The 23,922-nt window shown below is 42.0% G+C and overlaps 1 long non-coding RNA gene across 1 annotated transcript; it reads left to right on the top strand.

Moving 5' to 3' along the window:
• Positions 1 to 51: 51 nt before the first annotated feature.
• LOC123859295 (uncharacterized) lies at positions 52 to 22,037 on the top strand. The gene is made up of 4 exons (XR_006794409.3): positions 52 to 691; positions 7,507 to 7,879; positions 10,858 to 11,076; positions 12,762 to 22,037. It is a non-coding gene; the product is annotated as an uncharacterized LOC123859295 (long non-coding RNA).
• The last annotated feature ends 1,885 nt before the right edge of the window (positions 22,038 to 23,922 follow it).

Below are 23,922 nucleotides of genomic sequence, written 5' to 3'. Positions count from 1 at the left end.
GCCAACGTGCCGCCGTGCCTGGCCTGGGTTGGTTTCAGGGAGGGCGGGACGAGGGCCGTCGTTCTGCTTAAATCGCGGGTGGTTGCTAGTGCGCTCGGAGCCGAAGGTGCGTGGGGAGAGTTCTTTTAGACGAGGTATGAACCCCCCCTAAGATTGGCAATCGGGAGACCTTGTACGGAGAGTTGAGCTGTCTGAACTCTGGTTTGATAGGCTCCAGTAATCCGCGCCGGAGTACGTTGGTCCCATTTTTCTCCTCGCCGTGCACCCGCCCAGCCTTTCGCGGATTCCCGGCTCTTCCGGATCTGGTGCGGTCTCTCCCGGGAGCTGTGTGGTGCGCTCCAGGACTCGCCGTGGGCGGTGATGGGGGGCGCTACCGTGGGTGTGAGCGGGCGCTGTGGGCGAGTCCATTCGCTTCTGCCCACCCTACCGCGTGGTTCGTTTGAGAGGAGTTGGTGGGTTTGAGTCAGCGGGAAAAAGTCTCCAAGTTGCCGCCTGGTCAGGGTAATTTTACCTGCACTTCCTTCCACTCCTTGCCCTCCCCCCGCCCTCCCCAGTACAGGTTTTAGATCCGCTAACGCCGAGCCTTGGATCTGGGATTCGTATGGCTCACTGCTTTTTCTGTCATTCATGGAGAATTTAGCTGACGGTGCCGCCTTTTTGTGCTTCGTGCTCCCTGCTTCCCTTCCCTAAGGTAGGAGAACAACTTCACAGCTTCAGGAAAGGCTGTGAAATGAATTATTTGTTCAAGAAAGATAGCTAGTTAAGAAGCCATTGATAGGCAGTGTATGACTGAAAGGGAAATGCCAGGGTTTCATTCCAATCAGTATGATACCACTGGTCAAGTCTTAACTTCTCCAGGCCTCGTATATCTCAAGAAAAGTTCATATATGGTCCTAGGTTAGGACCTTGCATTTCAGTCGTGGAGGGAATGTAGAAATACGTCTTTCGGAAATTGAAATCTGTTTTTACCATCATTTATTTCCTACCTTCATAAATTCGGTAGGAATATCATTTTGTGGTTCCTAGCCAACCAGATGTTTGACACTAATAAAAACGAGAAGTTCCAAGTAGCAATCCTCAGGAATCTGTTAGATTTCTGAGAAAAGAACCTTGCATCCTTCCGGCCAACTAATGTGGTCTTTCTATTGAAAAATGCCAGTTAAATTCACTGTGCCTGCTCTTTCAAGGTTATTTTGAAATTAATATATAGTAACTATATACCTACATAGGTATTACATATAAACCCATATAGGTACTTGAGCATAATAGTATTTCCTGAACACTCAGGGATGCAAGGTGCTCTGCAGCCCCTACTAATATCAGGTATGGCAGTGAATGTTTCACAAAATAACTGGAATGTGGAATCTCCTCTGGGTAAGTGTGTTTGTGCCCCATATACCATAAATGAAGGGGAGCCAGTAGCTGATGGTGGCTAATAAGGGAAATCTTACTTTCTCCCAAGAAAATGGGTCCTCATGGCATTAAAAATCCAGCACCTGTTATATAGTTTCTTGCCTCTGATCAATTCAATAAATGTTTCATTAAAAAGTTGAACCAAGTGTCCCTCTGAGAAAAATGATAAAGGAGCCACAGAAGACAAAAAAGAAATGAATGTAATAAAACATGAGAAAATGAGCTACATTCAGAAACCGAGAAAGGTATCTAAAACATATTGGGGAGCTTGGCACATTGGTCTTGGAGCAAAATGAACTGTGGCAGAATAGTCCCGGGTGGACTGGAGATAATACTATCCAAATGAAGAAACCAGTAAGAACTGATCCCCAAACTGAATTCTTTATGTACCTGAAATTGCCTAATTTGTAAATGTTTCTAACTATACATAAATTAGAAAATGTTACTTTTTTAAAAAGACACCTGGAAGTGTGTATAACTGTCCCCATGACTTATAAAGAGAAATACAAAAGGGGTCAGGAATTGTTTCAAAAACTAACCATAAAAGAGAGCACCTTGTACTTTGAGTGGTGGCAGCAAAAGGAGGGAACTGGCATCTGGGGAGCTACTGGGAGGCTACAGACACTAGCTTAAAGTAATTTTAAAAGCCTCATGGTATCTCTTTGAAAGAAATAAAATGAGAGATTAGCTACTTTAAAGTAATTGAGAATAAACCAAATGTACTATATACATAGAACAGGTATTACTTTAGCCTTAAAAAGGAATGAAATTTTGATACATACTACAACTAGGATGGAGATTGAAGACATTATGCTAAGTGAAATAAGCCAAACATGAAAGGACAAATATTGTGTTATTGTACTTATATAAGGTACCTAGAATAGTAAAATTCCTAGACACACAAAGTAGACTAGTGGTTGCCTGGGGCAGGGGAAGAAGGGGCTGAGGAATTATTGTTTAATAGGTACAGAATTTCAGTGCGGGATGATGAAAAATTTCTGGGGATGGATTGTGTATGATGATTGTACAATAGTGTGAATGTACTTGATGCCACTGAACTATACAGTTAAAAATGGTAAATTTTACATATATTTTACCACAATAAAAATACTTTTTTTTAAAAGGAAACTAATTGAAATGTGAGTTCTTTGAGTACCAGTACTGTGTCTTACTCAGCCTAATACCTCGCATATAGTAGATGCTCTAGATTGTTGAGTAAATAGACAATTATTGATTGATTGCTATAAACATACTAGTTATATAGAGGTTAATATATGTGTCACTTGGAGAATTACATAGAAAATTCAGTATTTCAAATTGCCACTCTTTAAAATTTAATTTAACACTAATTTTTCTTTTTTTTTCTTAATTTCCTTTGTGGAGTTTGATTGGTTGGTTGGTTTGGGTTTTTTTTTTTATAAACTTGACAAGAGTTTGTTGGTCACAACTCTTTTAGGTGACATACTGAGAGATGAGAAGGACTGTTTCTTCCCAGAGAAATGCAAATCACTTGGACATTAATGAAAGTTATGTATTCACCCACAGAATGAGAGCTCTCAGATATTTTGGTACTTTTTTGCACGTACAAAAATGACCCCCTAATTAAAAGCTGCTGTAATCATTTTAAGAGATGAAACACAGAGGTCTTAACTATATTACAATTAAGTATCTATAGATTAGAAGCCTTGTCATTCCACTGCAAGTAAATGAAATAGTTTGGTAAAGTTAATAACCCAACAAGTATTGAAAATACTCAGATTTGTTAGTAAATATCCTGTATTATTACTGTGTGTCAGACATTCCTGGGTGAATGACAGAAAATATACGTATGTGGAGAATTTTGTAAGTGATTTCAAATCAATCTGTAATCGAGGTCCCTTTGCTCTTCCTAGATATCATGTTCCCCAAATCCATCTATCTACTTTTATCTCTAGTAGCTACAATTTGTTATTTACATAAAGAGACATTTTAGATTTGGCTGCTTCACCTTATGATTTTTTTTTTTTACTTCAGTCATTTTGTAAGAATATTTTAAAATAAGCAAAAATTTTTCACCAAGGATATTAAGAGGTTTAACAAGTTTTGATTCTTGCAGGCCCCTTAAGAAATAATAATTGGCCAGTCCTGGCCAACTACTGAGCATGGCAGGAATACTAATGCAGTGTCATTGTTGGAATATATGGGACTCCTCCAATGGGCAGCATTGAGCTGAAACTGAAACTAGCTGAAACTCTTAGAACTGTGCTGCAGTCTGAGACACTGCCTACTCAGTCCTTTCTTTTCCCTTGCCTTCATAGGTGTCAGTTCTGTATCAGGGTTTACACAATCTCCTACGTTCTCCTGCTCCCTCCCTTTTATCTTTCAGACATTTCCCCTAAGAAATCTTCTGCCTGTTGTCATGGGCTGACTTGTGTTCTCCCCAAGATTCATATGTTGAAGCCCTAAACACCCAATAACTCAGAATGTGGTTGTATTTGGACGTAGGTCCAAATACAGTTAAAATTAAGTTAAAATGAAGCTGTTAGGATGAACCCTAGTCCAATCTGACTGGTGTCCTTATAAGAAGAGGAAATTGGACTCAGAGAGACTCTGGGGGCGTGGTGCAGAGGAAGGCTATGTGAGGACACAGCAAGAAGATGGCCGTCTGCAAGCCAAGGGAGAAGCCTCAGAAGAAACCAAACCTGTTCACCTTGTGGTCTTGGACTTCTTGGCTCCAGAACTGTAAAGAAATTTCTGTTGTTTAAGCCACCCAGTCCATGATACTTTGTTATGGCAGCCCTAGCTAATATACCTGCCAAATCCCACTTTGGCAACTGCTCAGAGGATCCAAGCTAACACAAGTGGTACCAGGAGAGGTCAAAAAACAAAAACAAAAGCTAGATAATAAAATGAGGTTTCAGGACCAGCTCACTCACTACCTGGTGGGCAAAGACAGTATTATCCTGAGTAGTATAGGGGCATGGGTAGTCCCAGCACAAGGTGGTGATCCAGCTGCTAAAGATTTCATCAGCAGTGACCTGGGAAAGCATCCCAATGGAGGAGAAAGAAGAATACAATTTCCGGCATTTGAAATATATGGGCGTGGGGGTGGGCAATGCCTACAAGGACAGTGGAATTGGCTGGTTACTGCTAAGTTGTATTAACACTCAGGAGGGATAAGGAAAAAGCAAAGGTCTCCCTTGGTTAATGGCCAAGTATGAGAGACAGAGGACCTCTTTTGTAACTTACAAAGAGGATTTTATCTCCTGCAATGCAACAGCTATGCCACAGACTTAGGACATGGTAGTTAGCGGCACACAGCCCCAGAGACATTAAAATGTGTGGCCAAAGCAGGTTAGGGCCCTGGTTGAGGAAACCTGAAACCCTGAAACAAGGGATGGGACATCTGGATGCACAACTGTAAGGAGGTTAGCTCTGCAGACCCTCATGGACTTTCAAAGCTTGCAGAGATGGTCTACCTCTTCATACTAAGAACTAGTATTTCTCCCGTGCTGAAAGACACTGCAGAGCCACTCCTCCCCTGGCTGCCATGCTAATAACTAGAGTCAACTCCTAGCATAACCCAGCTGAAAACATGCCTGACCTGATAAAGGAGGAAAGAGATCATATACAAAGAAGCTGTAAGAATTAGCTAGCATACACAAAGAAGTCAGGGGAGTACCCTGCAATTGAGTTTTGAGGTTGCTTGATCATGGGGGCTGGAATATTAGATTAGATAATCAAGAATTTATTGACTTAGGAACACTTTCTTGAGTCAGGATTTAACACACTGGCAAGGACTCTTGGGGATAAAACAACTCACCGTTGGGGGGGTTGCTCTTAAACCTAGAGAAAGTGATGGCCAATGCTGAGCAAAGTAGAAACGTTAGGGTTGCCAGGGCATATATGGTAGAATGAATTAAAAGACTGGGGGAAATAGGCATGCTGGAATGGATATGTGTGAGGCCAGAAGACCCATCAGAGGATTATGTTTCATGGGAGAGCCCAGGAGATACACCAGAAGGCCATTAGAAATCCTCTAGTAAGGGGCAGCAACATCAAGAAGTTCTCTACAGTCCTGAGCTAATAATAGTAGTCATAGAGTTAGGGTTCATTAATAACTATGGGAATAAAATTCCCCTTCCCCAAGTAGCAGAGCCAAATGGTGGCACTTGGTCACTAGAAGCCAGGAGGCTACAATTATAAAGACCAATAACATCTGATGAGTGGCAGCCAAAGGGGCTTACAGGGAGTTGTGGAGATGGATGTAGAGGTTGGCATCTGTAGGGGTGAAATAGATGGGAAACCTATTAACATCTATAACCCCAAGAAAAAGCCAAAACAGAGGAGCAGGATACTGAGGTTGATTTCACCCAAAAAGTCATTATCCCTTGTTCAGTGTCCCAATCTGAGCCATTTTTCAGATCTGAAACTCATTGACTTAGAGGTGGCAGATCGTGCTTCAGTGCAGCAAGTATAAATGTAATGATTCCCTGGTCCTTTCCCAAAGATACCTATGGCCATTTACTTCAGTGATTACACAGTGGGGAAGAGGAGTAACCAGAAAAAGTGAGAACTATTGGACTCAGGGTCTGAGTTGACATCAAATATCCTGAGACCCAAAGCATTGTCATGGCTTCTTGTTAGAATGGAGGCAAATGGGGACCAGGTAATAAGGCATAACTGTAAACTGTAAAAGCCTAGTTTACAGTAGGTCCATTGTGTCTGTGGACCCACCCAGTGGTCATTTCTCCAGTTCCTGAGTATGTAATTGGAATTCATACACTTAGCAGCTGCGGTAATACCAACGTTAAATCCTTGACCTGTGTGAAGTGAGAGCTATCGGTGGGGAAAGCCAAGTGGAAACATCTGAAAATGACCTTCCACCCTGGCCAACATAGTAAATTAAAAAACAAACAAAAATATCACATACTGGGGGGCCTGGTGAAAATTAGTGCTACCATTAAAGACCTAAAGAATGTGGGGAAATGAAAGATGGTCCCTATTGGGGCGCCTGGGTGGCTCAGTCAGTTGAGCGTCTGCCTTCACCTCAGGTCATGATCCCGGGGTCCTGGGATCAAGTCCCGTGTTGGGTTCCCTGCTTGTCAGGGAGCCTGCTTCTCCCTCCCCAACCACCCCCCACCCCGCTTGTGCTCTCTCTCAAATAAATAAAATATTTTAAAAAAAGAAAGATGGTGCCTATCATATCTCCATTTAATTAGCCTGTCTGGCCCCTGCATAAACTAGGTGGATTCCAGAGAATGACTGTAGACTACCATAGGCTTCAGCAAGTAACAGCCCCAATTGCACATGCTGTGCTTGATATGGTCTTATTGCTGGAGCAGATTAATAAGGCATCAGGACAAGATGAGTGGCCAGTGATTTGTTCAATGAATTATTTTCCATTCTGATTAGGAGAGAGCATCAGAAATGATTCACATACATGTGGGACAGATAACTGTTCACTTAGTTTTGTCTCAAGATTGGTTAACTCTGCCTTCTGTCATAATAAAGCCCAAAGAAATCTGAATCTCCTAAACATCTCAGAATATCACTTTGGCCCACTGCATCAACGATTTTATGCTGCTCAGATGGCACAAGCAAGGGGTGGCTAGTATGCTGGAGGCATTGGTAAGACCATGCTCCAGAGAGTAGAAGAAAAATGCTCTAAAGATTCAAGGACTTGCCACTTTCGTGAAGTTTTTAAGGGTCAGCTGGCCACATGTGTATCAGTATAGCCTTCCAAAGTCAAAGACAGATTGTTACATCTTGCATCCCCTACCACAAAGAAGAATGCACAGGGCTTGGTATGTCTCTCTATGTTCTGGAGCAACACATAGCACACTTAGGAATACTGCTCCAGCCCATTTACCAGGTGACATTGAAGATTTCCAGCTTTGGGACCCAGACCAGGTAAAGTGCAGGTTACAGTACAAGCATCTCTGCCACTTTGGCCATATATTTCAGGAAAATCCTGGAGGTGTTAGGGTAAGAAAAGAAGCAGTTTGGAGCTTGTGATGGTTAATTTTATGTCAACTTGATGGGGCCATGGGATACCCAGGTATTTGGTCAAACATTATTCTGGGTATGTTTGTGGGTGTGTTTCTGAATCAGATAAACATTGGATTGATGGAATGAGTAAAGCGGATTGATGGAGTGAATAAAGCAGATTGCCATCCCTAATGTCAGTGGGCCTCATTCAATCAATTGAAGACGTGAATAGAACAAAAAGACTGAGTAAAAGGGAATTCCTGCTTGATTGTATAGCTAGGATGCTGGTCTTTCCCAGCCTTCAGGCTCGGACTGAAACATCAGCTCTTCTTGGATCTTGAACCTGCCAACTTTCAGACTGGAACTTATGTCATTGGCCCTCACTGGCCCTCCTGGTTCTCAGGCCTTTGGATTCAGACTGGAACTACACATCAGCTCTCCTGGGTCTCCAGCTTGATTACTGCAGATCTTGGGACTTCTCGGCTTCCATAATCATGTGAGTCAATTCTTTATAATAAATCAATAGCTATAGCTATATAATCTATACTTACACCTACATCTGTATAACTATAATGGTTCTGTTTCTCTGGAGATCCCTGGCTAATACAGATCTTAACACCCACAGTGGAATGCAGCTGAAACAAATAACTCAAAATATGGAAGCAGCTTTAGAACTCGATAATGGGTGGAGTTGGAAGAGTTTTAAAGTACATGCTAGAAATATGGACATTAAGGGCAATTCTGGTGAGATATCAGGTAGAAATAAGAAACTGACGGAAAGGTGAACCTTGTTATAAAGTGGCAAAAAAACTTGGCTGTACTGTCTTCTAGTGTTTTGTGGAAGGTAGAATTTGTGAGCGATAAAACTGAATATTTAGCTGAGGAGATTTCTAAGCAAAGTGTTGAAGGAGGGGCTTGGTTCCTCCTGATTGCTTATAGTAAAACGCAAAAGGAGAGAGATGAGTTGAAGAAGGAATTGTTAAGCAAAAAGGAACCAGAACTTGATGATTTAGAAAATTCTCAGCTTATCCATATTGCAAAAAAATGAGAAAGCATGTTCTAAAGAGAACACCAATGGCACAACTAGATTATCATTGATAGAGTTTATGGCATTATAGGAGCAGAAACACAGCCAATTTGAACTGAAGGGGATGGAGATGGGACCAAATGAAGGAAGGCTGTTGGACTTACTGAATTTGACAGGACAGAATGATAGAGCTATTCGGCTGCGAACATGCAAGAAGAGGGAAAAATGACCCTGGAAGTGAGGGGCGCCTGGGTGGCTCAGTCGGTTAAGGACTGCCTTCAGCTCAGGTCATGATCCCTGGGTCCTGGGATCGAGCCCCACGTCCGGCTCCCTGCTCAGTGGAGAGCCTGCTTCTCCCTCTCTCTCTGCCTGCCTCTCTGCCTATTTGTGCTTTCTCTCTCTGTGTCAAATAAATAAATAAAATCTTAAAAAAAAAAAATAACCCTGGAAATGATTGGGAGATCATCAGGGCCACTGCCTCAGTTTCAACAGCCTTGGGAGTGGGACTCCCCAGCAGAACCTTGGGGATGATGCTGCCACCTACTGTGCTTGGAGGGCAGAGCATTGCACCAGGGAGGATTATTTTCAAGCCTTAAAATCTAATGGAATTTTTGTCTTGCTAAATTTTTAATTTGCTTGGGATCATCACCCTTTCCTTCTCCCTTTTGGAATGAGAATGTCTATCATATGCCTGTCCCACGATTGTATTTTGAAAGCACATAACTTGTCTGATTTCACAGATTCATAGCTGCCTCAGGATGAATCAAAGCTCCAGTCTCACTATATCTGATTTAGATGATATTCAGACGAGACTTGAGTTGATGCTGGAATGAATTAAGAGCTTTGGGGCTTTGGGGATGGAATGAATGTATTTTGCATGCAATAATGACAAGAATTTTAGGGGGCCATGGGTGGAATGTTATGGACTGAATGCCCCCCCATTCATATGTTGAAGCCCTAACCCCTAATGTGATGATAAAGAGGCAACAGAGAGCTCTCTCTCTCTGCCCTATAAGGAGAAGGTGTATCTGTGAGAAGGTATATCTGTCTACAAATCAGGAAGAGAGCTTTCACCAGATCCTGATCATGCTGGCATCCTGATCTCAGACCTCTGGCCTCCAGAACTGTGAGAAAATAAATTTTTGTTGTTTCAGCCACCCAGTCTATGGTATTTTGTTATGGCAGCCCAAGCTGACTAAGACAGAGCTTATGGTAAGCCCTAGTGGAAAAATCACAGTGCAGTCCCTAGGACTCTGGAGCAAGGTCATGCCGTCTTCAAAAGAGAATTGGACACATTTTAAGAACCAGCTACTAGTGAGAACCAGATACTGAGCCTTGGTCAAGACAGAACCCTTAGCCACAGTATACCAAGTAACCATGTGTCGAGAACCACTTGTTATGGACTGGATTCTGTTGGTTCAGATGGACCCAGCAGCATCTGTTGTAAGATGAAAATGGTACATATGGGATGGAGATCAAGCACAACTGGGGCACTTGTAAGCTGCATGATCAGGTAGCCCAGATCCCCATGTAACCCACTACAGCAGCACCAATACCATGACCAGCTGAAGGAAGAAGGGTGAAGCCTAAGTTTGGTTTATGGATGAGTCAGCTTAGTATGTGGGTGCAAACCAAAATTAGATAGTGGCTGCATTATAGTCACATTCTTGAGAGTCTTTGAAAAACAGCAAAGAGGGAAAATCTTCCCAGTTGGTAGAGTTACAAGGATCATCCCTGATCATCTGCTTTGTGTATAATGAGAAGCAGAGGGGTGCCTGGGTGGCTCAGTTGTTGGGCGTCTGCCTTCGGCTCAGGTCATGATCCCGGGGTCCTGGGATCGAGCCCCGCATCGGGCTCCCCACTCGGCAGGGAGCCTGCTTCTCCATCTCCCACTCCCCCTGCTTGTATTCCCTCTCTCGCTATGTCCCTCTCTCTGTCAGATAAATAAATAGAATCTAAAAAAAAAAAAAAAGAGAAGCAGACTGAAGTAAGAATATATATAGGTTCTTGGGCAGGTGTCAATGGCCTGGTAGGGAAACTAGTAGAGGACCTGGAAGGAAAAGGACTAGAAGATCAAAGACAAGGAGATCTGGGATAGAGTCATGTGGATGAATATACAGGAGTGAGCATGAAGTGTGAAGATTTTTGTATCACATCTTGCATCCACCAGGGAAGAGGCACTAAGCAATCAAGTAGACAAAATGACTCATCCAGTTGTCATTACCAGCCTTAATCATTGGCCACCTTGGAACCAGCATGATTGTGTTATAGGCACTGTTATGGGTTATGTTTTATACCCCTTTCAAATTCTCATGTTGAAGTTCTAATCCCCAGTACCTTAAAATGTGGCCTTATTTGGAAATAGGGTTTTTGCAGATGTAATAAGTTAAGATGACATCATACTGGAGTAGTGTGGTCCCCTAATTCAAGTATGTTCTTATAAGCAGACAGCCATGTGAAGACAGAGATACACAGAAAGAATGCCATGTGCAGATAAAACAGAGATCAGGGTGATGTAGCAGAAGTCAAAGAATGCCAACGATTGCCAGCAAACCACCAGAAGCTAGGGGAGAGCATGGGACAGAAATTTATTTCACAGCCCTCAAGAGGAACCAAGCTTGCTGACACCTTGAACTCAGACTTCTAGCTTCCAGAACTGTAAGGCAGTAAGTATCTGTTGTTTAAATCACCTTACTTTGTTAAAGGCAGCCCTAGGAAACTAATACAGGCACATAAATGGAGTGGCCATAGTGGCAGGGATGGAGACTATGTACAGGTCCCCAAAGCATGGACTCCTAATTTCCAAGGCTGATACAGCTATTGATGTCTTAATGTCCAATCTGTGAGCAACAGAGACCAATGCTGATCCCCTAATATGGCCCCATTACTCAAGGAGACCAACTGGCTAGTTGGTGACAGGTTGACTACATTGGGTCCCTTCCATCTTGGAAGAGCCAGTGATTCATTCTTACACATATAGATAGCTATTCTGGGTATGGGTTTTCCTTTCCACCCACAGATCCTTAGCCAACATTACTATATTGGGGCTTATGGACTGCCTAATCTACAGACATAGAATCCTATGTAACATAGCATCCAACCAGGGCCCCTGCTTTATGGTAAAAGAGGGGTGGGAATGGACCCATATCCGTGGGATCCACTGGTTATACCATACCATCCAGAAAAAGCTGACCTCACAGAGGGCTGGAATGACTTTCTAAAGGCACAGGTGAAGTGCCACTCAAGGGAAATATTCTGAAAAAATTGGGTGCTATCATTCAGGATGTGTCATACACATTAAATCAAAGGTCTTTATGACCCCAGTAGGAAAAATACTTAGGCCCACTAATCAAGGAATAGATGCAGGAATAGCCCCATTTACTTTTATTACCAATGACCCACTAGAGGATTTTGTGCTTCCCATACCCACAAATCTGGGATCTATAGGGCTGGAAGTACTGGTCTTCGAAGAGACTGTACTTCTATTAAGGGACACAACAAGGGTCCCTTTGAACTACAAGCTATGACTGCTGCACTTTTTTTTTTTTAAGATTTTATTTATTGGGCGCCTGGGTGGCTCAGTCGTTTAGTGTCTGCCTTCGGTTCAGGTCATAATCCCAGGGTCCTGGGATCGAGCCCCACATTGGGCTCCCTGCTCAGCAGGAAGCCTGCTTCCCCCTGTCCCACTCCCCTTGCTTGTGTTCCTTCTCTCACTATATCTCTCTCTGTCAAATAAATAAATAAAATCTTTAAATTAAAAAAAATTTTATTTATTTATTTGACAGAGAGAGACAGCGAGAGAGGGAACTCAAACAGGGGGAGTGGGAGAGGGAGAAGCAGGCTCCCTGCCAAGCAGGGAGCCCGATGCGGGGCTCCATCCCAGGACCCTGGAATCACAACCTGAGCCGAAGGCAGATTTTTAACGACTGAGCCACCCAGGTGCCCGGACTGCTGCACTTTGAACTCATTATTCCTGAGACCTGTAGGCAAAGAGAGGAGTTAACAGTCATGACAATGATAATTGACCCTGATCAGTAAGAAAAGGTAGCACTGCTCTTTACAGAATTCATATGGTCCCTTTGGACATCTGATATTCCCTTGCCCCACTGTAACTGTGAACATATGTAGCATCCCTGACCTGAGAAGAGAATGGTTACCAAAAGCTCAGACCAGGAATAAAGCTTTGGATTATGTCACCACAAAAGCCACCAAGACCTGCTAAGATGATAACTGAGTGTGAGAGAAATTTAGAGTGGAAGTGGAAAAGGGAGAGGATGAGTATCAGTTATGTCATCTAGATCAATTGCTGTAGTCCATCCCACTAACCTTCCTTTTCTATGTTTTCCTTCAGGAAGAAAGGCCATGTGGGAACCATAGAAGAGCTTCTCCCCAAACCTGAATGAAGAAATAATGATTTTTTTCCAAAGATTTTATTTATCCATTTGACAGAGAGACAGAGCACAAGCAGGGGGAGCAGCAGCAAGGGGAGAGGGAGAAGCAGGCTCCCCACTGAGCAGAGAGCTGGATGCGGGACTCGATCCCAGGACCCTGGGATCATGACCTGAGCCAAAGGCAGATGCTTAACCAACCGAGCCACCCAGGCGCCCCAAGAAATAATGATTTTTTAAAAAGATTTATTTATTTGAGAGAGTGCAAGTGGGAGAAGGGGCAGGGGGAGAGAGAGACGGAGAGAAATCCTCAAGCAGACTTCCCACTGAATGTGGAGAACAGAGCCCTACATACAGCTCGATCCTAGGACCCCGAAATCATGACCTGAACTGAAATCAAGAGTCGGTCACTTACCCGACTGAGCCACCAAGGCACCCCCTGAATGAAGAAATAGATCTGTGGGGCAAAGGAGTTGAATTCTGGTGGTTCTGAAAATGGGCCACTGGATTCCCTTCCGTGCAGAACATAGTTAATTGGTAGTCTCAACTACTGACCTGGATCCACCAATATGTTCACAACTGAGGCCATTCTCACAACCCATTCTTAGCTAATGACTGAGCATCATGGGCTAATAAATCAGGCTCATTCCTTTGAGACTTGGGATTCCACTAATGCACTACTCTTGCTAGAGAACTACCCATAGGATTTAGAGCTCACAGGGAAATGTAGAGAAAGAAACAGCAAATTTATGCAAAGAAAGTTTAAAAAGGAAATAAATGAAAGGAAATAAAGATAAAATCATAAATCAATGAAATAAAAAGCAGATGTACAAAAGCCAACACTCATTAACCAACAAAGAGTCAACAAAGCCAAAACTTATTAAACTTCAAAAGGACTAAAAAGATTAATCAACTCCTAGCAAGACCAATCAAGGAAGAATACAAGAAAACACATTACCAATATCAGCAATAAAAAAGGGGACATTAGTACAGGTCCCATAGACAATAAAAATGTGAGGATATTATAAGAAACTTTTTACCAATACATTTGACAATCTAGATGAAATGGAAAATTTTGAGAAACAAAACTTACTAAAATAATAATAAATAGAAAATTCTATATTTTATATTTTAAAGAAAGTGAATGCATAATTTAAAATCTTTCTACAAAGAAAACTCCAGATGGCTTCACTGGTGAGTTCTTTCCAACATATATTTCTTTTAGAAAGTCATAAAATGCATATCGACACTTTCTAATGCTTATATATATTACACATTCTATTTGTGGATTAACTTCCCCCTGCTCCATGCATCATTTATTTAGCACCTACTATGCATTATGTTAAGAGTTGTAGATAAAAAGATGAATAAAGTTTTTGGCAGAGGGGACCTTCAGGCTGATGGAAGAAGACTACATATAATACATGTAAATGCAGTGAAATAAGTGCTAATAAAGATTTGCATAAAGTACTATGAGAGACAGGTATGAATCCAGGGAAGGGAAGGCTTTCCAGGCATTAGAGATAAAACAATGTGCCATGTGCTATGGGCATAAAAATAGCTGGCAAATAGAGGACATTCCTTCTCAGTATTCCTTATTGGATCTCCTCCCCTTGTTCCCTTAAATTTTTTGATACCTCAGGGTTCTGTCTTTGGCTTCTGTTTTTCACTCTCCGCAAACAACTTATTCATTCCCACGTTTGTCCCTTCTGTATATGTTAATCATTTCAAAAATTTGCATCTCTAGTCTCCACATCTTTCTTGAGCTGTAGGCCTAAATATTCAAGTGTCTAGAGAACTCACCTACTCAAGGACTTTGCCTCCACACTTATTTTACCCTCTCCTGCATCACCAATCTTCCCTCCCTTCTTAAACAACAACAACAAAAAGCCTCTCCCTTGACAGCATGTCTGTCCAGCTACTGCACTACTTCTCTGTTCCCTTTATATGGTGATACTTCTCACTTTCTTTCTTTCCACTGTATCTTAACCTTTATGATACATAAAATCTCTTATGAGTCTTTTATCCCTACTACTCTTCTGAGACTTCTCTTATCAAGGTCACCAATAACCTTCATACTGCCAAATCTAATTCTCAACTTACTTGACCCAAGAGCAGCTTGGCCAGTGATCATTTCCTCTTTCTTGAACAACTATCTTTACCTGGCTTCCATCCTCTACTGATTTTCTTCTCATCTCACTAGCCACTCCTTCTTAGTTTCTTTGTTGGATTGTCTTTCTCTTCTCAACCTTTAAGTACTGGAGTATTCTAGTTCCATCCTTCGACTTCTACTCAGTTTTCGCTTACATTCATCTTAGAAAATCTTAACCAATTCTATCATCTGAAATGTCATGTTAAATGATTCCAAAAATTATATCTACAGGCTCAACCTTTCCCCTCAATTCCAGACTCCTATCTCTACTATCTACTCTACTTGAACATCTAACAGCATTCCAACCTAAACATGTCTAAAACAATTCTTGCATTTATCAAACCTAAGTCCCTTCAATTTTCTCCATCTCAGTAAATGGTTCTATGATTCAGTCTGTTGCTCAAGCCTGAAATGTTGGGATCATTGTTGACTCCTCTCTACCCTCATTCAACCCATCAACACATTACATCAGCTAGCCTTCTAAACATATCCCAGTTCTGACTAGTTCTCACCACCTTGATCACTTCTACTATAGCCCAAACCACCATCATCTTTTACCTAGATCCTTTCCTCCTAACTGGCTACCCAGCTTCCACACTTCCCTCACTATAGTGTATTGGGAGTAATCCTTTTACAGTGTAAGTTGGAATATGCCACTTCCCTGTTCAGAACCTTCCAGTGATTTTCATTACACTAAAATAAATTCCAGGGCGCCTGGGTGGCTCAGTCAGTTAAGCATCTACCTTCAGCTCAGGTCATAATCTCAGGTCCTGGGATCAAGCCCCACATCAGGCTCCCTGCTCAGTGGGGAGTGTGCTTCTCCCTCTGCCCCTCCACACACTTGTGCTTGCTCTCTCTCTCTCTCATAAACAAACAACTCTTAAAAAAAAACAAACCAAAAAAACCCAAAGTTCTTTCCATTATCTGAATGGATATCCCTTCTCTGGACATTTGCACCTGTAGTTCCCTCTACTTGAAATAGTCTTTCTTCAAATATATTCACATGGCTCATTTCTTTTCTGTTCAAATGTCACCTCCTCATAGGGACCACTCTATCTATATAACTCTCTCCTTCACTAGCTGTGATTTTACTCTGCTCTATTTTCTTTCACAGGCCATAATACTACAAGGTATCATATCATGTATGCATTTGTTTATTGGACATATTATCTGCCTTCCATTCTAGAATGCAAGCTCCATAAGGATAAGGAATTTACCTGTTTTGTTCAGTCACCAAGTCCTATCAATTCTACCTCTTAAATGCATCTTCAACCCACCTTCTCTCTATTCCCACTACCTTTGCCTTTATTCAGTTGCCATCATCAGTTGCTGGGACTATTATAGTATTCTCCTATTTGACATTTTGCCTTCACCTTCTTTTATCCAGGCCTTTTTCTCAAACTACTACCAATTTGATAACACTATTCATGCCTCTCCATAAAACTCTTTGTAGGGGACACCCTCTTTGCATTTTGGATAAACTTCAAGCCCCTTAACACAGCACCCAAGGTGCCTCCTGCCACCTTCTTGCCATAACTCTCCAATAGTACCAAACTTCTTGTATCTGCTCATGTCCTTGCCTCTGTCTTTGAGGCATGTTGGTTCTTCTATTTAAGTGCCCTCTCCTAACTCTCAGAGATAGATAAATATTTCTTCCTGTGGCCATACTTTTATTGCATTTATTATAAAGTGGTGAATTTTTTTGCATGTCTCTTATTAAACTGTGAACTTCTTAAGGGAAGAGAGGTGTTCCCTTATTCAGGGCATAGATCCTGTCACACAGTAAGAGGTATATGGAGGTGGGATTAGGGCATGGAGAATGTTCAAATGAGAAGGAATTATGTGTATGAATTCTCTGAGACATAAGGGAGCTTGGCATCTTCAGAGAAGAGAGAAGGCCAGTGCAACTGGCCCAGTGAATGAGGGGTTGTGGCAAAAGAACAAGTTAGAAAGATTGTGAAAACCACATCATGCATCTCAAACATTATCCTAAGAGAAATAGGAAGCTTCTAAAAGGTTTTAAGTAGAACGACAAGATAAAATTTATATTTACAAAAGTCATGAGGGGCACCTGGATGGCTCAGACGGTTAAGTGTCTGCCTTCAGCTCAGCTCATGATCCCAGGGTTCTGGGATCGAGCCCCGCATCGGCCTCCTGGCTCAGTGGGGAACCTGCTTCTCCTTCTCCCTCTGCCTCTCCCCCTGCTCATGCTCTCTCTCTCTCTCTGTATCTCTGTGTCTCAAATGAATAAATAAATAAAATCTTTAAAAAATAATAATAAAAAAATTAAAAAGTCATGATGCAGGGCGCCTGGGTGGTGCAGTCGGTTAAGCGGCCGACTCTTGGTTTCGGCTCAGGTCGTTATCTCAGAGTCCTGAGATTGAGCCCCACATCTGGCTCTGTGCTGAGCAAGGAATCTGCTCAAGATTCTCTCTCCCTCTGCCCCCCTGCCCCCCAAAATAAATAAATAAATAAATAAATCTTAAAAAAAAACCCAGTCATGATACTTGCTATGTAAAGAATGGATTGAAAGGATGCAAGAATGAATGCAGAGAGACCAGATGGACATTGTTGCGGTAGTCCAGGCAAAGGTGATGATGGGTTGGGCTGGGTTGATAGTGGGGATGGTGAGAAATAAACAAATTCAAGATATATCTTAGAGGTAAAATGGGACTTAGTGATAGAATAAATGAAGGGATGGAGAAGGTAGATTGCACAACTGAATAGCTGGTGGGATCATTTGCTGAAATGCAGCAGGTTTGCCAGAGAGTCAAAGGAGAAATAGGTAAGTTTTGAGAGGATAAGTATGAGATGCCTGAATATGAAACATGTAAAGGGATATGCCAGAAAGGCAGTTGAATATAGATAAAGGTATGGATTTCAGAAGAGAGGACTGGGCTAGAAAAATAAGAGAGTCATGAACACACAGATTGTGCGTAAAGTCATAAGAATTGATAAGAGAGCCTAGGGAGAGATTGTGGCATGAAAAGAGAAGAGGATTATGGATGATGTGGAGTTGAGAAGAAATTCACTGGATTGGAGATAATGAGAACATGAAACTGAGAAGCCATATGGACCTTAGAATTGCCCAGGAGAATGGCAGAAGTTGAGGTGGGGAGGAAGGCTGTGAGCCAGGTGCTTGTTAAAGAATGAGGAAAATGGCCAAGAGTTTGGAAGATAATTGCACTGGGAGGGGAGAAAAGATGAGTAGATGAATGACATGAACCTCAAAAAGAGATTTTACAAGAAGGAGGAGTAATGAGAAACAACCTAAGTATCTCAACTATCTACTGTTTCAGATAATGGGGATCTTCAAGAATGTCTTCAGAGTTTGCAGGTTAAATAGGCTCAAAGAAATTCTACCCCTGCTGTTCCAGAATAAGCCAGTCCCCTGGGGCTTAATCAAAGCAGGGAAGCTGATAGAGTGAGGCCTAAGCTGTGGGAATGTGGCATAGAATGAGAGTGGGAATTAAGTGGGTGATAAGAGAATGAACTACCACTGAGGCAGAGGGGATGAAAAGGAGGAAGAGCTTGAGGAAACATCTCTAACATAGCTGGAGATTGAGTTTAGCCAACTATCCAAACAATCATGCCTACGTAATGAAATCCCAGTAAAATCTCTGGACACTGCAACTCAGAGAAGTTCCTGGTTAGCGAGCATAGGTATGCTAGGAAGGTTAGATATGTCTGGCCTCTACAGGGAGGAGGCATGGAAGTTCTGTGTTTAAGACCCTCCCATGGTATGCCTGGGTGGTGCCTTTGGTTAAGCAGTTGACTCTGGGTTTCTGCTCAGGTCCTGATCTCAGGGTTGTCAGATCAAGCACCACATCGGGCTCTGTGCAGAGTGAGGAGTCTGCTTAAGACTCTCTCTCCCTCTCCCCCTGCCCCTCCCCCACCTCTCTAAAAACAAATTAAAAAAAAAAAAAGACCCACTCAGACCTCACCCTGTGTGTCTTCATTTGGCTGACCCTGATTTGTATTTTTAAAATAAAACAAGTTGTAAGTATAGCACTTTCCTCAGTTCTGTGAGTCATTCTTGTGAATTTCTGAACATGAGGGGGTCATGAGAACCCCTGAATTTTCACCAAATGGTCAAAAGTGTGGTGGTCTGGGGGTGCCCAAAGTGTGGCTGATGTCTGAAGTAAGGGCAGTCCTGCTGAGGATTGTGCCCTTAAACCTGCAAAGTCTAACACTAACTCTGGGTGGTTAGCATCAGAATTGTTTTGCAGTTAGAGTTGGTGTCAGAATAACAGGTAACAGAGAATTCTACTCAAACTAACTTTAAAAAGTAAAAGGAATTTATTGGTGCACATTACTGAAAAGTGAACAAGTATATCGCTTCAGGCATGGCATGATCTAGCAACTCAATGTGACCAGCAACTCAAACAATGTGACCGGGTTTTTCTGTTTTAGTTTTTCTTGAGACTGGCTTCATTCTCAGGAAAACTCTCCCTTCCTGATGCAGGATGGCTGCCAATAGTTCCTGAGGTTATGTGCTTGTGGATTTATGTCCAATTAAAGGGGGGGTGGGAGAGAGAAAGAGAAATTCTTACTCATTCAAATAGTTTGTCTAAGAATTGAGATAACTGGCTTGAATTGGGGCATTTCCATCCTTGAATGAATTATCATGACCGGAAGCATTGCCATAAGTCAATTAGACCCTACCTCAAAAGCCAGAGGTGGGATTTATCATACCCATTTGGCTATGAATGGCTTGCCTTAAGCAAAATGTGGATACTATCGTTGGAAAAACGGGGATATGAATACTGTGGAAGCATGGCTTGCCTTAAGCAAAATGTGGATACTATCGTTGGAAAAACGGGGATATGAATACTGTGGAAGCAATCAGTAATGAAAGTGTTCCATTGATATTTATTGATTGACTCTTCTTTTTGAAAATTAGCTGCATTCTGGAAAGCAATCCCAGATCCCTTTAGTTCTTAAATTCTACACTTAGGAATTGTTCTATCTGTACTCCAGGTGGCTTAAGTATCCTGCAAGGTTCTCTTGGAAACATAATGATTTGCTGGTGCAATTCTGAAAGAGAGAAATACAGCTTGTCAGATTATGGCACAACTCATCTTCTCCAGAGATCATTTATGTGACAACTTAATTATTCAGAGAATAAAACCCTAAAAAATGCTTGCACTTAAAGAGCTGACAGAGGAAAATGATTCTGTAAAAGAACATCTCTATGCCCTCGGCTCTGCAAAACCACTTGGAACTACCAAAATATATGTCACAAAGTTTATATACCAGAGTTGATGGACTTTATTTTTGGGAAACATTCCTAGATCCTCACTTAGAGCAAATTTGCCATGATTCTAGAAGCAGTTCTAAAGGTTTGGTTATCTGAGGTAGTGAATGTCTATTGTTTTTGCTAGTTCACTGTCTATTCTTTCTTCTGTAGGCAAAAACACCCTGATTTGCTTTGGGGGAAACCAGGTCTCTCTAACTTTCAGTTTTGTGGCTTTGGTAGGACTGATATTACCCACAAGGTCCAAGAATGGGCACATGGCCAAGATCTGGCCAGTCCTTGGCCAGACTGACTGAGGCTGAAATGGGAATGTGGCCCAAATTGGGCCATTGAGAGTCCTACCTAGAACTTTGCCTACAGCGTTTATGGGGTCGCAAGGTTGTTAAGATGTAAGGCTGGATTGGCCTCCTTCTCTGCAACCTACCCATCCCTACAGGCACAGCGGGAGTAAAAGTTTGTTTCTGGTTCTTTCTTTAGGATTAAGTCCCAAAATTGGTGTTGCTAAGCTCAGAGATGTGTATATTCTAAAGACTTTGGGTACATACTGCCAAGTTGTCCTTGGTATGGACATATATTTGCCTTCCCAGCTCTCCTGCCTTTGGAGAATCCTTTCCCATTCTATAGTAATCCTACCCCAAACATGTGGCTCAGATGGAGCTGATCCAGCTCCCAGGCTCCAGCTGACATGGTGACCTGGCCTGGTCAGCAAGAGAACTCCATCCCCTTGACCCAGACAGTAAGCAGCAAGGACGATGTGAATTTGGGTCTGTAGCAGCTCTCTTCACCATGTAGAGAGAGCCTGTCTGAGAATACAGCCACATAGTGGCAAGCAATTAAAGGGACAGAGGCAGAATTAGAGACAGAACAAATCATTTGAACTACTGGATCCAACTTTGCATAAAGCCACTTCCATTCCTTGAACTTCTCAATGCATAAGCCAAAAATTCCCTTTTTTAACTTAAACTAGTTTAAGCTTAGTTTCTGTTACAACAAACAAAATCCTGCTACCGATTTCCTGAAAGGTTGTCTAAATGTGTTCCTCACCTGCTGTGAATGAGTGTCCAGCCCCCCAAACTCCTTACACACAGAATTATCTTTAGTAATAGCTTTGTTCATACATAGCCCCCCGCAAAATTCTTAGATTTCTAGCAAGGTTGAACATTAGAATCAACCCTTATCTTCATTAAATTGTCTATTTTTACATGAACTATATCCTATAGGATAATGTTACTAAAAAAAAAAAAAAGATGTAAGGCCAGACTGATGTGGGATATCATGGGGAGAATCCAGCTGGAAAGTGAAACCAACACAAAGGAAATCAGAGCAAGGAGATGGAGAGACAGAGACAGAGGAAGAACCCAGCTCTGATGTTATCATTTGGGCCTCTGAGACCAGTCATGACTAAAACTCGGACTTTTCAGTTACAGGAGGCAATAAATTACTCTTTCCTTAAGCCTGGTTGAGTTGGGTGTCTGCACTGAAAGAGTCTTAACTAATTCATCTGGTTTTCTGGTCAAGCAAATTAGAAGCAACAATAGAAGAGGGTTTTTGCTTGGAGGCATGTGAGTTAGCAGCTTCTCAAATTTTTTTGTGCATTATAAATTCTGAACACTTAATGAAATAAAGTCCAGTTTTTGGTACTTGGTGCTGATATCAAAGGAAGACAAAGGAAAACTACAGAATCTCCCTTATTTTTATAACTGTCCTCAATGGTCTATCACACTTCTTTGATTCCACTCTCCGAGAGTGGTTATGATACTAGGGCAAAATTGTATTATTAATGTTTCTGTTTTAATTTCCTGCAAAACCAAAATACTGGATTTTACTTTTTACATGTTCAGAATTCATAAATTTTTTTTTAAAGATTTTTTATTTATTTATTTGAGAGAGAGAGAATGAGAGAGAGAGCACATGAGAGGGGGGAGGGTCAGAGGGAGAAGCAGACTCCCTGCCGAGCAGGGAGCCCGATGCGGGACTCGATCCAGGGACTCCGGGATCATGACCTGAGCCGAAGGCAGTCGCTTAACCAACTGAGCCACCCAGGCACCCAGAATTCATAAAATTTTTTAAAAAACTAATGAAACTAAGTATTATTTAACACATTTTAAAACAGAAATTGTAGGGGCCCCTGGGTGGCTCAGTGGTTAAGCATCTGCGTTCGGCTCAGGTGATGATCCCAGGGTCCTGGGATCGAGCCCCGCATTGGGCTCCCTGCTCCAAGGGAAGCCTGCTTCTCCCTCTCCCACTCCCCCTGCTTGTGTTCCCTCTCTCGCTGTGTCTTGCTCTGTCAAAGAAATAAATAAAATCTTTAAAAAAAATAAAACAAATTATAAACACATTACAAAATGTCCTTCTGGTCACTCCTGGCAATGTGGCTTTCTGCAACTTCCCTGCTCCCCTACTCCCTGCCATACACATCCATCATCTCTGATGTAGCTGATCTGGAAGAGCTTCAAGACTTTCCTCCTCATGGAGTTTTCAGGACTCCTGTCTCTGATTGAAAATTACTTCTCCCCTGTTAGCCCAAGAGAGATGACCCCAACTGGGTCTGACTCTTCCCCATCCCCTGGGGGGAGATTTCCTACTTCACAGCCTCCTCCTCCCTAGTCCTTGCTCAGCACTTTTGCTGTTGAGAGTGTGGTGGAGGATGAGGGAGTTTGGAAGAGGTGGGGAGTTGCTGGAACTGGGTGGTAAATATTTTTGGCACATACCTGGGAAGACCCTGGTTCTGTTTTAAAAAGGAAAGCCATATGCCTACACCATTTATACACAGCTGCCAGATTAATATTCCTGAAGCACAGTTCTAACCAGGGAGTCACTAATATTTATTGAAGAGTTGCTATGTGCCAGGCACCAGGCTCATCATACATCATCTTATTTAATCTTCACAATAACCCTTTGTAGTAAGTACTATCATTAACCCTGTTCTGTAGATAAGAAAACAAAAGCTTAAAGAAACGAAATCTCTTGAAAAAGCTTAGCTACTAAATGGCAAAACTAGGTGGGGAACTTGGTCCTTAATCACTTCTATATCACCACTTTTACTCAAAACCTGAGAGAGAGTAAGTGGTCAATGACATCTTTTTTTAAATTTTTTAAAAATGATTTTATTTATTTGACAGAGAGAGAGAGCGCAAGTAGGCAGAGCGACAGGCAGAGGCAGAGGGAGAAGCAGAGTCCCCGCTGAGTGGGGAGCCTGACCCGGGACTTGATCCCAGGACCCCGGGATCATGACCTGAGCAGAAGGTAGACGCTTAAGTGACTGAGCCACCCAGGCACCCGGCAGTCAATGACATCTAAGGGTTTATCATGCAAGGCCCTTATCTCCAACTGCCTTTCCAAATTTATTTTCTACTACTCCCCTTCATACACCCTATTTTCAGGGCAAGGAGATTTGCTGATCACCAATATCCCTCAATAGTTCATACTTCTGTGCTTTTATTTCTGTAAAATTGCTCTCTGTGTGTCACTAGCTCCAGAAAAAAAATCTTTAAATCATTGTTTTACACAATAATTGTCATGACTTATTTTTCATTACAGTAGCAGCTATTGATTTTTACTCTCAAATATGTATTTTCCCTTAAACTATTTTCTTCTGAAGCATGGATGAAGATTAAGTGGTTTTTGATATTAGGCCTTTACAAGTTGTTTATAAATCCCAATCCAACAGAATTAGGATTCCAGACAGTAGAAGTCATTTTAGCAAAATCCCAAG

The sequence above is a fragment of the Mirounga angustirostris genome, unplaced genomic scaffold (genome assembly GCF_029215605.1).
Source record: "Mirounga angustirostris isolate CCGP_5_RB_7025 unplaced genomic scaffold, mMirAng1.0.hap1 SCAF_4, whole genome shotgun sequence".
Classification (NCBI taxonomy): Eukaryota; Metazoa; Chordata; class Mammalia; order Carnivora; family Phocidae; genus Mirounga; species Mirounga angustirostris.
Note: the sequence above shows the minus strand (reverse complement) of the source record. Positions and strands in the feature narration are given on the sequence as shown.